Here is a 16,424-nt window from a genome sequence, read left to right as displayed (position 1 = left end):
TCATTTGCATAGTCAAATTTCTATCTTAAATTACCTTTGCTGAAAAAGACCTGGGTTTGTTTCTAATTTCTGCCTGAAGTCTGATGAATACAACTGGTCATGAAGACTGGGTAATAAAAGGAGTACTAGTTCCACCTTTCTTTGCCATTTCACATTTCAGTCCTTTGGTCCTTTTACATTGAAAAATAGTTGCTTTTGTTGTTTTTCTCAATTGGCTTTCAGTGAATCAGGTCTCATCCTATCAACCTTTACATGCTTTCTAATCATTTTATATAATTTCCCCAATCATTATCAAATATCTACTACGTGCATAAACTGTTAATAAACTCCTGCCTACAAAAGCATCCAGGTATAAGACCATGTTGCTAAATAATTAACATATGGTGTGATAATGCTTAAAACCACACATCCAAAGAATCACCCTATGATACAATAATGCTTGAATGGCATCTATAAGGAGTCAAGAGAATGCATATCAAGGAGAAATCAAGTCCTGATTGGTGGGTAGTAGAGACGAGTAGGGAGAAGAACATTATAGTAAAAAATGTCAAGAAAAAATAAAATAATAATAGGCATTTATTTAATTCATATTATGTTTCTGAAAGTTTGCTTAAAGTGCTTTACATGAACTCTCTCATTTGATCTTCAAAACAACTCTCTGAGTTAGATCTCCATTTATGAGATGAGAAAACAAGAAAATAAGGATTAAATAACTGCTTCTGAGTAGAGCCTGACTTCAAATCATCTTATAATCTGAATCTAGCAACCAAATACTTTTCACAACTTTTTAGTACCTCATGGCTTCACATACAGAGAGTTATTTTAACCAAGGCTTTGAAATTCAATAGAAGTTTGGTTAAGTGAGCAGTGAAGGAAGGTTTTTCTGATTTGAAGCAATGATGTGAACAACAGTATGGAGATGAGAGAACACATAAAATAGTGCAGAAAGGTGGGACACTCAGTGAGTCTCTTACTTTATTGAGACTAAATACATCCAATTAGCAAAGCCATATATGATAATAATTTTAGGTGTCAATTCTACTGGATTAAGTGATACCTAGATATCTGGTAAAGCTAATTTCAGGGTATGTCTGTGAAAGTGTTTCTATGTGAAATTGGCATGTGAGTTGGTGGATTGGATGGGCACCATCCAATAGATTGGGGACATGGATAGAGCAAGAGGCAGAGGAAAGATGAACACTCTCCTTCCACCCCCCTCACCATGCACACACAGGTAAGTGTGTCCAACAACTGGAAAAAGCTTCTTCTTCTTCTTCCCCTGGACATCAGAGCTCCAGACTCTCATACATTTGGGCTCTGCAACTTGCACTTAAAGTCTTCTGAATTTTCAGGACTTCATCCTTGGATGGAGAGTTACACCATTCACCCCCCTGATTCTGAGGCCCTGAGATATAATAGCCACCCCAACAGCCTCCTGGCTTTCCAGCATGCTGAGGCCTGTTCTGAGATTTAGCCTTCAAATCACATGAACTAATTCCTCTGCAAGTCCATCCCTATCTATCTATCTATATATCTGTCTGTCTGTCTATCCATCTAGCTATATTAGATTTATAGATCTCTTTGGTTCTGTCTCTCTGGAGAACCCTAACCCTTCATGCTAAGAAGTCTAGACTTAATGTTATATAGCTGAAAAAATACATTGTAAATATTTATGGATAAATTGTTGGCAGAAATAAGGATGGACTATCATATGTTTATAGCATTTTACTATAGTAACCAATTTGAAAACTCTTTGATTCTACAGAACTATAAAGTAAAACTGAGGGAAGGTGGTAGTTGAAGCATGTTTATCCTGTTTCATAATGACTCTTCAGATTACACTCATGTATAAGTGGCCATAAAATTTCTTTATCCAAAAGTTTATAACCAGGGAATTACATTTATAAAAAGCAAAAGGCAAAAGCACTCATTTTATGTATTTGTTGATCACCATTAAACTCTGAGGGTTGGGTGTTCATATTTATATCTGACATTGGTATATCAGATTGATGAATCTGCTAAAGTAGGATGCATTATTAACTAAAAGTATAAATGTATATGAATAATAAGGTTGACACAATATCAGAAATAACAAAATATAATAGAAACAACATTTCCAAATACTTTCACATACTGAATGCTAAGAGCAAATTATCCTCCATTTAAATACTGTATATATTTTATGGCATTATAGTTTTTGTGTTGTGATAGCTTTTTGTCAAAAATTAGAAACCTTAGCAGTTTTTACTCAGACTTCAAAATTCCATCATCATCTCTCCATTTTGCAGAGCACTGACCACTAGGGGGCAGGTGTGACCAAGGCATTTACTAAGTTCCTACTCAAATTTTGAATCTTTGAATTACAGGGCTTTCTTGAAGGCAAAGGCTTATTTTCCTTAAAATTATACACCCAAGAAAATAAACCTAATATTTCAACAGCTAACTGAACTTTCAGTCTCTCATTTTCTTATGAACTACAGTCTTATTTTTTTGTTTTCTGTTACAATAAAATTAAAATTACAGTGAAGAGACCTAATAATTTATCATTTTGTTGTTATACAGAATTAGGAATGCCTATTAGCAATGTCCATGAGTTTGTGTTTCTAAGTAAAGGTACTGATATCTAGATAGGAATATTATCTAATTTAATTTTCATAATGCACCTGTGAATTAAGTACTGTTATCCTCATCTGCAAGGTGGGAAAATTAGAGATTTAAAAGGTCACAAATTGTGAGACACATTAGAGATTCAGACTTAGTTTCATCTAGTTCCAAATTTTGTGTGTGACATTATCTCTCATTTTCTGTATATTAATCATGATATATATCATACCACATAGAAAAATACATATATATGCGTGGCTTAAAAATAATTGTAAAGCAAATAATCATTTCACTACCACCCTGTTAAAAAGAGTTTTGTCCTTTCAGAAGTACCAGATTCACTGTTCACAACCACTCCCTTGAAAAGTAATCACCACCTTCATTTTTGTAATAATCATTGCCTTTATTTAAAAAGTTGTGAAATTTCTACAAACCTATTCATAATGAATAGATTTGCTCCTTTTGGTCCATGTAACATTTGTAAGCTTCAGCTATACTACAGTACATAGTTATAATTCTTTAGAATTCAATGCTATGTACAATGAAATGGTCTAGGTAAGATACAACATTTCATTATCTATCCTTCTATTGATAAACATGTGAGTTATTTCCAGTTTGGAACTATCATGAACAATGCTACGCAAGGATGCCTATACATGTATTTTGATGTGCATGTAAAAAGGCTCCGTGATATATATGACAAAAAGTCAAATTGCTAACCCATCAGGTATGCTTATTTCCAGTTTTACTGGAAACAATATAAGTGTCAGTTGACAGGTGAATGAATAAAGAAACTGTGGTAAATCCACATAATGAAATAATTTTCTTGTCCTATAGAAGTCTTATTAAGGAAGTTGGGGCCTAATCCCACATGATAAAAATTAGGGCCTACTCTTTCTTTTATAAGACGCAGTGTCTCTGGTTTAATTCCTAGGTCCTTGATCCATTTTCAGTTAAGTTTTGTGTATGGTGAAGGAAAGGGGTTTAATTTCATTTTGTTGCATATGGATTTCCAGTTTTCCCAGCACCATTTGTTGAAGAGGCTATCTTTTCTCAAGTGCATGTTTTTGGCGCTTTTGTCTAATATAAGATAGTTGTAATTTTGTGGGTTAGTCTCTGTGTCCTCTATTCTGTACCATTGGTCTACCAGTCTGTTTTGGTGCCAATATCATGTTGTTTTTGTTACTATTGCTCTGTAGTATAGCTTAAGGTTTGGGATAGCGATGCCACCTGCTTCACTCTTCCTGCTAAGGATTGCTTTAGCTATTCTGGGTCTCTTATTTTTCCAGATGAATTTCATGGTTGCTTTTTCTATTTCTATGAGGAATGCCATTGGGATTTTGATATGAACTGCATTAAATCTGGATAGTGCTTTTGGTAGTATGGTTATTTGATAATATTAATTCTGCCTATCCGAGAGCAACATAGATCTTTCCATCTTCTAAGGTCTTGTTTGATTTCTTTCTTTAGGGTTCTGTAGTTTTCATTGTATAGAACTTCCACCTCTTTCGTTAAGTTGATTCCCAAGTATCTTATTCTTTTTGAGGTTATTGTGAATGGGGTGGTTTTCCTCATTTCCATCTCAGAGGATTTGTCACTGATATACAGACATGCCTTTGGTTTATGGGTGTTGATTTTATATCCTGCTACTTTGCTGAATTCATTTACTAGTTCTAGAAGTTTTCTGGTGGAGGTTTTGGGTCTTCTAGGTATAGAATCATATCATCAGCAAATAGTGCTAATTTAAGTTCTTCTTTTCCTACACATATCCCTTTGATTTCTTTCATCTGTCTAATTGCTCTGGCCAGTGTTTTAAGAACTATGTTGAATAGAAGTGGTGAAAGAGGGCATTCCTGTCTTGTTCCAGTTTTTAGAGGGAATGACTTCGGTTTTTCTCCACTTAGAATGATGTTGGCCTGGGGCTTACATTTATTGATTTCCTTATGTTGAACCAACCTTGCATACCTGGGATGAATCCCACTTGATCATGGTGCACGATCTTTTTGATATGTTTTTGTATTCTACTTGCCAGAATTTTATTGAGAATTTTTGCATCTATGTTCATTAGAGATATTGGTCTGAAGCTTTCTTTCTTTGATGTCTCTTTGCCTGGTTTTGGAGTCAAGGTGATATTGTCCTCAAAAAATGAGTTTGGAAGTGCTGCCTCTTTTTCTATTTCCCGAAATCAATTGAAGAGTATTGATATTAGTTCTCTGTAAACGTCTTGTAGAACTTGGCTGTGTAACCATCTGGTCCTGGGCTTTTCTTGGTTGGTAGGCTTCTGATGGCATCTTCTATTTCATCACTTAATATTGGTCTGTTTAAATTGTATATATCTTCCTGATTCAGTCTGAGCAAGTTGTATGACTTAAGAAATTCGTCGATGCCTTCAGTATCTCCTATATTATTGGCGTATAAGTTTTCAAAAATAATTTCTAATTATCCTCTGTATTTCTGTAGTGTCTGTTGTGATATTACCTTTTTCATCATGTATGCTGGTAATTTGAGTTCTCTCTCTCCTTCTCTTTGTTAGTGTTGCTAAGGGTCTGTCAATTTTATTTATTTTTTCAAAGAACCAACTTTTAGTTTTGTCAATTTTTTCAATTGTTTCTTTTGTTTTGATTTCATTGATTTCAGCTCTAATTTTAATTATTTCTTGCCTTCTACTGACTTTGCTGTTGATTTGTTCTTTTTTTTTTTCTAGGGATTTGAGATGTATAGTGAGGTCATTTATTTGTTGACTTTTTCTTTTTTTAAACAATGAACTTTTCTCTTAGTACTGCTTTCATAGTGTCCCAGACATTTCAATATGTTGTGTCTATGTTCTCATTTACCTGTGAGAATTTTTTAATCTTCTCTTTGATGTCTTCTGCAACCCATTGTTCATTCCGAAGCATATTGTTTAGTCTCCAGTTGTTGGAATAATTTTTATTTTTTATTTTGTCATTGATTTCCAATTTCATTCCATTATGATCTGATAAAATATATTGCAGTATCTCTACTTTTTTGTATTTGCTAAAAGTTGCTTTGTGGCATAGAATATGGTCTATTTTAGAGAAGGATCTGTGTGATGCTGAGAAGAAAGTATATCTGCTTGATGCAGGTTGAAATATTCTATATATGTCAGTTAAGTCTAAGTTACTGATTATATTATTGAGTTCTATAGTTTCTTTGTTTAGCTTTTGTTTGGAATATCTATCCAGTGGTGAAAAAAGTGTGTTAAAGTCACCCAAGATTATTGTATTGTGATCAATTTGAGTCTTGAATTTGAGAAGAGTTTGTTTGATGAACATAGCTGCACCATTGTTTGGGGCATATATATTTATGATTGTAGTCTTATTGGTGTATGGTTCCCTTGAGCAGTGTGTAATGTCCATCTTTATCCCTTTTGATTAAATTTAGCTTGAAGTCTACTTTATTTGATATGAGGATGGAAACCTCTGTTTGCTTCCGTATTTTGTGTGAATGGTATGATTTGCCAAATCTTCCACCTTCAGTCTGTGTATGTCTTTACCTATCAGGTGAATCTCCTGGAGGCAGCATATTGTTGGGTCTTTTTTATAAATCCAGTCTGCTAGTCTATGTCTTTTGATTCTTGAGTTTAAGCCATTAACATTCAGGGTTACTATTGAGACAGGATTTGTATTCCCAGCCATATTTGTTTAGTTTTGTTGTTTAACATAACTTGATTTTTTTCTTTGATTGGTTTTTCCTTTGGGGTACTACCTCCCTCTGCTGATTTTCACTGTTGTTTTTGTTTCCTCTTCATGGAATATTTTTCCAAGGATGTTTTGTATATCAGTTTTCTAGCTATAAATTCTTTTAACTTTTGTTTACCATGGAAGGCTTTTATTTCATCTTCAGATCTAAAGCTTAATTTTGCTGGATACAGAATTCTTGGTTGGCACCATTTTCTCTCAGAGCTTGATATATGTTGTTCCAGGATCTTCTAGCTTTCAGAGTCTGTGTTGAAAAATCTACCATTATCCTAATTGGTTTTCCCCTATATGTAATCTGAATCTTTTCTCTTGTGGCTTTTAAAATTCTCTCCTTATTCTATATATTGGGCATTTTCATTATAATGTACCTTGGTGTAGATCTGTTGTGATTTTGTACACTCGGCATCCTGTAGGCTTCTTGAATTTGTGTTTCTAATTCATTTTTCATATTTGGAAAATTTTATCATCTTATTTCATTAAATAGATTGTTCATTCCTTTGATTTGGACCTCTATGCCTTCCTCTATTCCAATAACTCTTACATTTGGTCTTTTTATACTGTCCCATATTTCTTGAATTTTCTGCTTGTGGTTTCTTACCTTTATCACTGTGTGGTCTATATTCTTTTCAAGATTATATATTTTGTCTTCATTGTCTGATGTCCTATCTTCCAAGTGGTCTACTCTGTTGGTGATGCTTTCATTTGAGCTTTTAATTTGGTTTATTATTTCTTTCATTTCAAGGATTTCTGTTTTTTTAGCACATCTATCTCTCTGTTGAGGTAATCTTTTGCTTCCTGTATTTTTTATGTAGTTCATTGTCAAAGTAATCTTTCACTGCCTGTATTTACTCTCTTATGTCTTCTTTGAGTTCACAGAACATTTTAACCATGTACATCCTAAACTCCTTCTCTGTCATTATTCCTGCTGTAGCTGCCAATGATTCTAATGATGTGGTGTCTTCATTTGTTTGGGGCACTTTCTTCCCTTTTCTTTTCATGTTGCTTGTGTGTCTTCCTTTCAAACTCTGTGGGTCTAGATTATTATCGTTTTTACCCTATAGGTTTGTAGTGCTCTTGTAGGGTTCTAAGACCTCTCCTTTGTGGGGAAGGACAATGTTAACAGATCACAATATCAACAATATACCACCTATGAACAATTTGTTGTTATTAAGACATTTACAGTTTAGTCTTGTACAGAAAGGTTGGATTCAATTATTATCTAAAATATAATCAGTAGTTTTGTAAAAAAAAAAAAGTTTACATTTTTCACGGTGGACAATAAACTGGGGGTGGGGCTTGGACAATATGCTGAGGAGGTAGGATGTGAAGATATAGAGTTAATATATCTTAGGAAATACAATGGAGAAATCTAGTCAAGAGTGTTAGTAGCAAGAGAATAGACAGGAAGTAATTTATGGTAGGCAAGTACGTGGGATGCCAATAGAGTATGTAAAACAAACACACATATGTATTTAGAAAAATATAGATGTTAAAACAGTAAAATTTGGAGGGGAAAAGAAAAATGAAAGAATAAAAAGGAAAAGAAAAAAAGGGCTTATATAACCCCTCTATATTATTCATATGACTCAATCCTCAAAGTCCTATTTCATGCAAAATTCTTGGTTTCACATATGTTAGGGGATGTGAGGGCCGGAGGATGGAGGGGTAGAAGAGAAAAAAACAACCAACCAACCAACCAACCAACCAAAACTCAAAGAGGCCAGGGTTGTAGCTAGCTTTAGAGATCTGTATCTTTCCTGCATCTCTTCTCACCCAGTAGGTGGTGTCATCTGTGGTAAGCTGGTGTCTCGCCCTCTGAATAGTTAAAATAACCAGGGAGGGAAGACTGGTCCTGGCACAGGGTGCTTGGAAGTGGAGAGTGGCACCCACCAGTCCCTGCAGAAAGACTGCAGCTCACGGGTGTCTTTTTGGGACCACTCATATGACTAGAGCGCCCAGTAATATCTCCCTCTTTTGCCTGGAAATTTCCCAGTTCCTGATCTGTCCCTCTCCCCTAGCAGTGCCCAGCTGCGGAAACTCTTACCCCCGGGGTTTCCGTGGGCTGCTCCCTGGTCACACTGCACACCTGTGTTGAGCAGCTATTGTGTTGGGTTACTGTCGCTGGGGTCAGGGAAGGTTGGAAATCCAGTACCTGGCCGCTGGAGATCCGATCTGGGAACTGCCTCCAGCTGAATGGTGACAATGTTGAGTCAAGATGGCGGTGGCCTGCTTTCAGCGCAGGGGCTTCTGTTGAGGTGGGGGGAGCCTAGGGAGGTTGGGGGAGCCAGGCGATGGCATTGCGCTGTGGGTAGGGAGCAGCTGAGTGACTTGTGTGGGAGCGAAGCAAAGTCTTGGCGATCTGTAGATATGATGATATGTGATTCTGCTAAGGCGCTCGCCAAATCATTCATGGACTGGAACTTTGGGCTTTGGGTCCTGCTCCAACGCTGGGCATCTTACTTGAATGCTGAGGCCTGGAGCCCCGTCTGGGGTCACAGCACTGGTGATTTCTGTGGAGAACAGCTGGATAGGGGTCCTCTAACACTCTCAGAGATGTAGCAGTCCGACTAGGCAAGATCGGCGGGTCTGGCTGCGCAGGGCATGGACGGCTCACTCCCTTCCCACTGCCACATTCTTCCTCATGATGTGAGATGATATCATAGAGTAGTTTCAATTTGCATTTCTCTAATTGCTAGAGATGATCAGCATATTTTCATATATTTGTTGATTGATTACATATCCTCTTCTGAGAAGTGCCTGTTCAGGTCCTTGGCCCATTTGTTGATTGTGTTATAAGTTTTTTTGGTGCTTAGCTTTTTGAGTTCTTTATATATCCTAGAGATTAGTGCTCTATATGATGTGTGAGGGAAAAATTTGCTCCCAGGATGTAGGCTCCCTGTTCACCTCACAGGTTGTTTCTTTTGCTGAGAAGAAACTTTTTAGTTTGATTCCATCTCATTTAATGATTTTTGGGTTTAATTCTTGCACTATATAAGAATCATATGATCATCTCAGTAGACACAGAAAAACCATTTGACAAAATACAGCACCCCTTTATGTTCAAAACACTAGAGAAACGAGGGATAACAGGAACATATCTCAACATTGTAAAGACTATCTATGCTAAGCCCCAGGCCAACATCATTCTAAGTGGAGAAAAACTGAAGGCATTCCCTCTAAAAACTGGAACAAGACAGGGATGCCCTCTTTCATCACTTCTATTCAACATAGTTCTTGAAACACTGGCCAGAGCAATTAGACAGACAAAATAAATCAAAGGGATATGTGTAGGAAAAGAAGAACTTAAATTAGCACTATTTGCTGATGATATGGTTCTATACCTAGAAGACCCAAAACCTCCACCAGAAAACTTCTAGAACTAGTAAATGAATTCAGCAAAGTAGCAGGATATAAAATCAACACCCATAAACCAAAGGCATGTCTGTATATCAGTGACAAATCCTCTGAGATGGAAATGAGGAAAACCACCCCATTCACAATAACCTCAAAAAGAATAAGATACTTGGGAATCAACTTAACGAAAGAGGTGGAAGATCTATACAATGAAAACTACAGAACCCTAAAGAAAGAAATCAAACAAGACCTTAGAAGATGGAAAGATCTACGTTGCTCTCGGATAGGCAGAATTAATATTATCAAATGACCATACTACCAAAAGCACTATCCAGATTTAATGCAGTTCATATCAAAATCCCAATGGCATTCCTCATAGAAATAGAAAAAGCAACCATGAAATTCATCTGGAAAAATAAGAGACCCAGAATAGCTAAAGCAATCCTTAGCAGGAAGAGTGAAGCAGGTGGCATCACTATCCCAAACCTTAAACTATACTACAAAGCAATAGTAACAAAAACAGCATGGTATTGGCACCAAAACAGACTGGTAGACCAATGGTACAGAATAGAGGACACAGAGACTAACCCACAAAATTACAACTCTCTTATATTGGACAAAAGCTTCAAAAACATGCACTTGAGAAAAGATAGCCTCTTCAACAAATGGTGCTGGGAAAACTGGAAATCCATATGCAACAAAATGAAATTAAACCCCTGTCTACCCCTGTCTCTCACCATGCACAAAACTCAACTCAAAATGGATCAAGGACCTAGGAATTAAACCAGAGACTCTGTGTTTTATAAAAGAATGAGTAGGCCCTAATTTTCATCATGTGGGATTAGGCCCCAGCTTCCTTAATAAGACTCCTATAGTGCAAGAATTCAAACCAAGAATCAATAAATGTGATAAACTGAAACTAAAAATCTTCTTCTCAGCAAAGGAAACAATCTATGTGGTGAATAGAGAGCCTAAATCCTGGGAGCAAATTTTTACCCCTCACACATCATATAGAGCACTAATCTCCAGGGTATATAAAGAACTCAAAAAGCTAAACACCAAAAAAACAAATAACCCAATCAATAGATGGGCCGAGGACATGAACAGACACTTCTCAGAAGAGGATATGCAATCAATCAACAAATACATGAAAAAATGTCCATCATCTCTAGCAGTTAGAGAAATGCAAATCAAAACTACTCTAAGATATCATCTCACTCCAGTCAGAATGGCAGCTATTATGAAGACAAACAACAATAAGTGTGGGCGAGAATATGGGGGAAAAGGCACACTCATACATTGCTGGTGGGACTGCAAATTGGTACAGCCAATATGGAAAGCAGTATGGAGATTCCTTGGAAATCTGGCAATGGGACCACCATTTGACCCAGCTATCTCTCTCCTCAGACTATACCCAAAGGACTTAAAAACAGCATACTACAGGGACACAGCTATATCAATGTTGATAGCAACACAATTCACAATAGCTAAACTGTGGAGCCAACCCAGATGCCCTTCAGTGGATGAATGGATTAAAAAAATATGGCATATATGTATATACAATGGAATTTTACTCTGCAATAAATGAGAATAAAATCATGGTATCTGCAGATAAATGGATGGCATTGGAGAAGATAATGCTAAGTGAAGTTAGCCAGTCCCAAAATAACAAATGCCAAATATGGAGGCTGATTCATAGTTGCGTAGAGAGGGGGAGCATGGGAGGAATAGATGAATTCTAGATAGGGAAGAGGGGTGGGAGGGAAAGGGAGGAAGCAGGGGTTTAACAAGGATGGTGGAATGTGATAGGCATTATTATCCAAAGTACATATATGAAGACACAAAATGGGTATCAAAATACTTTATATACAGAGATATGAAAAATTGTGGTATATATATGTGTTAAGAATTGTAGTGCATTCTGCTGTCATTTATTTTTTTAAATCAATAAAAATATATAAACAAATGAATAAATCTAGGATAAAAAAGAAATAATTTCCAATGACAAATGGAAAAAAACTATCAATACATGCAATAACATGGATGAATTTCAAATCTTCATGCTCAATAAAGAAGACCAAAAACAAAAACCATGGTCAATATTACTCAATTTAGATAAATATAAATCCCCAATGTACACACTAGCTTAGAATGACAGAACAAAGATCAGTGGTTGCCTGAAGACTAGGATAGTAGAAGGAATAGAGAGAACCGATGATACAGACACCATGAAAGTTTGAGGAGAGATGAAAACATTCATTTTCCTGACTAAAATACAGATGTACTCACAGGCCAAAACTCATTAAATTTGACAAATTCTTTTTGTGCAGCTTACAATATGTCAATTAAATCTCCATGAAGATATAAAAGAATGAAATTATTTTAATTTTGATATTTTTTATTACTAATGGTATAGAGCATTTTTTTTTTGTTCTGTTAATGAGCATTTGGATATCTTCCTACATAGAGTGATTTCTTAATCTTTTTATCCATTTTTCTTTTATAGTTGATTTTTCTTCTAGACTTGTAGGAGGTCTTTATGTATCCCTTTATTAGTTCTTTGCCAGTTATACATGTTGCAAATATGTTCTACCTTTTCATTTTATTTTCAGTCTCTTAATAGAATATTTTAATATAAAAGTTAATGGTTTCTATGTAGTTGAAATTCAATATTTTTCTTGGTTAGCTTTTTGTGTCCTACTTAATAAAACAAGATTTAATAATGATATCTTTATCTCCAAGTTACATAGGTAGACTTCTATTCTTCCTAAAAACCTTGCAGTGTTTATATAGTTAATCCACCTGCAATTGACTTTTGTGTATGCTGAGAGGAAGTAATTCAGGTTATTTCTCCATATTAATGGCCAACTGACTTAGCACCACTTATCAAGCCTGTTTTTATCCACTCACTGGCAAATTGACTCCTATCATATTGCAAGTGTTCATACATGTTTGAGTCTACTTCTGGATTCCCTGTCTTGTTCCATTGATTTGTCAGTATACCTCAAGTAAGTCAACATTCTCTTAATTAATTTCTCTTTACATCTGTTTTTCCTACTTTGTTCTTCTTCAAACATGTCTTGGTTATTTTGAGCTCATTATGCTACTCTTCATATTTTAGGATAAAAATAATTTCATAATTCTGCTTCTCATTTTCAAATGATATTTCAGAATTAACATACAATATATTTCTATCACAGAATATTTGTTATTATTCAAAATTAAGCAACTAAAATCACATTTAAAAACATCACATTTTTCCATACAGCTATAAACCAGAAAAAAAGTTTGATTCAATAGTTGAGCAATAAAGTAAGTAATAAACCTACCCACTTACATCAGAATAATAAAATGACATCAGATCATAAGTGTACATCAATATTCCAGTTATGCCTGATGCTTTATAGCAATGATTGCTTGAACCTTGATATGCCCACCATATTCTGTGTGTGCTGTACTTAGTCATGGAGGAGGACAGTATTGGACAACTAAATGTGATATTCAGCCAATTAGAATTTGTTCAGTAACTATTGTTTGTTTTGCTTGTTTATTTCATTCCACGTTCAAGGTGTGAATGTCATGAGAGATGAGGCTGAATATCTGTGGATAATCTAAGGTCAAGAAAGTTATTATCCACAAGGAGCACACAGCATAGCTGTCCTGATCTTTTTTTGCTGCCTTTGCTGTCTCCCGGTGTTCCTGGAAATGTCAGGCTCAAATGACAGGGTCACTAAGAACTTCGTTGAGGAGCAATTCGATAAGGAAAATGTGATTTTAACACTGGTCCCAGTTACAGAGGAACAAGAATATCCAATTGAAACAAGTGTTTCTTCAACTGCAGAAATTAAACACAAAGTCTGCCTTCCTCAAATAAAACCGAATTGTAAAATACCATCCCTTCCCTTGCCGACTATTTTGCCTCCAATTAATAAGGTTTCTCGGGATACTTTGCAAAACTGGTGCCAACAATTTGAGTACTGATGGCCAGAAAATAGAGGTTTATTTGAGGCTACAGAAGCATGCATACCCTGAACAAAAATATGATATTCCTGAAACATCTCAGGAGGCCAGATTGAAGCCAGTTTCCAGGAAATGGAAGGCAGTGGCCAATACAGCAGGGCTTCAGAAAATTCGTATAAGGTTAAAAGAGAGGAAGAGACTAACATGATTGAAGTGGTAAATTCAGCTCAGGAGTCCATATTAGCATCTGGGGCAAGGATTGCTGCCAGAGCCACTCAGTGCAAGGCTGTGAATTTGTGTCCCATCCCTACTTCTGTGGAGGCCTTTTGCTGCAAACCTCTGGTGTCAGGATGTGTGTGGTCCATGGCCAATTTCTTTCTGCAGAAACAGCAGGCTGGGTTCGCCTGCAGTTCCATGCAGGTCAGACTTGGGTCCCTGACACTCCCAAGAGGATGATTTCCCTCTTCCTGATACCAGCCTGTATTTTTCCACCCTTGGGACTAGAAGATAATATGTTATGCCCTGAATGTGTAAAAAAGGAATAAGAAGATGATGAAAGGATTAATTATAACAAGAGAGAAAAAGCAATGCACTGTAGGAGACCAAAAGGTGCCACCTTAAGCAATGTTGAAGTACTATTTTGATCTGAAGGCAATTGAGAAGAAACAGACAAAAAGTTTTCTGTTTTCCCACTATTGGCTCCAAAACAGGACATAAATTTGCAAATATTCCTCTTCCCTCCCAGGACAAGTGGTAGAGAGCCATAGGTAAATCATCACGCAGCCTGATTATTGCTGGGCTGGTTCCTGACCAGCTTTCATTTTCAGTGTCTCCTGATCATTTGTGTCAGACTCAAGTATTAATTATACTTTTTTTTTTTAAGTAGAGCTAGGTTTATGGGAAAACGGAGCAAAGGAGTTCTTTTATACTTCTCCAGTTGGTGCGTTTAATATTAATTTTGTGTGTGTGTGCTGAAGATTGAACCCAGGGACACTTTACCACTAGGCTATAACCCTAACCCCCTGTCTCTTTTTTTGTTTGTTTATTTTTTGGTACTGGGGATTTAACCACTGAGTCACATCCCCAGCCCTTTTAATTTTGAGACAAGTTCTCCCAAAGTTGCTTAGGGTCTCGCTAAGTTGCTGAGGCTGGCTTTGAACTTGTAATCCTACTGCCTTAGCATCCTGAATCCTGGAATTATAGGCATGTACCACTACTACCAGCAAAACTATCCCCTTTTAATTTTTATTTTAAGACAGGGTCTCACTAAATTGCTGAGACTGCCCTTAATCTTGCAATCCTGCCTCAGCCTCCTCTAAGTAGCTGAGATATAGGTGTGCATTATCACACCTGGCTTTAATATTAACATGTCCTATTATTGTGGTACGTTCCTTAATTGATGAGTCAGTATGGGTATATTATTAATTTTGGTGGGGGGTGGGGTACCAGGGATTGAACTCAAAGGCACTCAACCACTAAGCCACATCCCCAGCCCTATTTTTGTATTTTATTTAGAGACAGAGTCTCATGAGTTGCTTAGCACCTTGCTAAATTGCTGAGGCTGACTGAACTTGAGATCCCCCTGCCTCTGTCTCCTGAGCCATTAGGATTATAGGCATGTGCCACCAAGCCCAGCCTATTATTAATTATTAACTACCTATTATTACTAATTATAATGAATAATTATCTTTATGTGGCACTGAGGATCGAACCCAGGGCCTCACATATTCCTTACAAAGAAAACTGATGAATTCTCTCATTGACCCCAAAACTAAAGGAAAGGCCCAGCTATTCCATTTTGCTTTCCTGAAACTTCTCAACATATCATTGTAATCTATTCCTAGGATAACTTCTCATAATTTTTATTAAAACAATTTCAATAATGCTGAATATGCAGACATGAAAATACTAAAAGACTGAAGACCACCAAAACCAACATCATTAACTAGAGTTGGAATTTCCTCAGTAAAGTATGTTTGCTATGAACATACACCTTACAAGTGTTTTGATATCCCCGTATCACATGGACTCTTTTATTCACCATTATTTACACATTTTATAGGTATTGATAGAGGCATTCAACTGCATGTATAACTTTTTAAAAATGAAATTAACTTTTTCCTTTACCAAACAGTTTCCATCAGTCATGTATCAAATGGGAAACCTTTTCATCTGGAACTTCATTAACTATACGTTATTTTCAATGATGGTTGTAAATGAATCTATATATTCTCTATTATACTGTACAGTATGGTAGAGATTTTTAAATGATCCTTAGCACACCACAAATCAATAATAGTACATTTCATTTTACTACCCATCCCAATGAAATTGCCATGTTCAATATGCTATATACATTTCTGTAACTGGGATAGTTACCAGAGACCACTGTTCAGTAAATTCTAAGTACCATCTGGTGAAGGAGAAAAAACATATGCCAGCCACAACAAAATGGGTTTTTACTGATACAGACTTCTCCATAGCATCTGCTTCTCAAAAGGAGGAAACAGTATTGATCTACCCAATCTTAACCTATTTAACCATGGAGAACATGGCCATCTCTCTTTTTTTTAACATTTAAAAGCAAGATTTATTTTATTTTCTGATTGTTTTTCTCATACAAGATCATCTTGCATGTGTATAGAAATTTAAAAACAAAGACATTTCAGAATATACCCCTCTCCCCCCCAAAAGACAATTGTATTGAAATTATAATAGGCTGGTCCTCCATTTCCATAGCGTATGCCTCTGATTCATTCAGCCACAGTTTCCATGTGCTTACTCACT

The 16,424-nt window shown here is 36.2% G+C and overlaps 1 pseudogene; it reads left to right on the top strand.

The window, feature by feature from the left end:
• The first annotated feature begins 13,184 nt into the window (after positions 1-13,184).
• Positions 13,185-14,258, top strand: LOC107146345 (annotated as a pseudogene).
• Positions 14,259-16,424: the final 2,166 nt, after the last annotated feature.

This window comes from Marmota marmota, unplaced genomic scaffold, assembly GCF_001458135.2.
Source record: "Marmota marmota marmota unplaced genomic scaffold, marMar, whole genome shotgun sequence".
Classification (NCBI taxonomy): Eukaryota; Metazoa; Chordata; class Mammalia; order Rodentia; family Sciuridae; genus Marmota; species Marmota marmota.
This window is presented reverse-complemented; position numbering and strand designations above follow the sequence as displayed.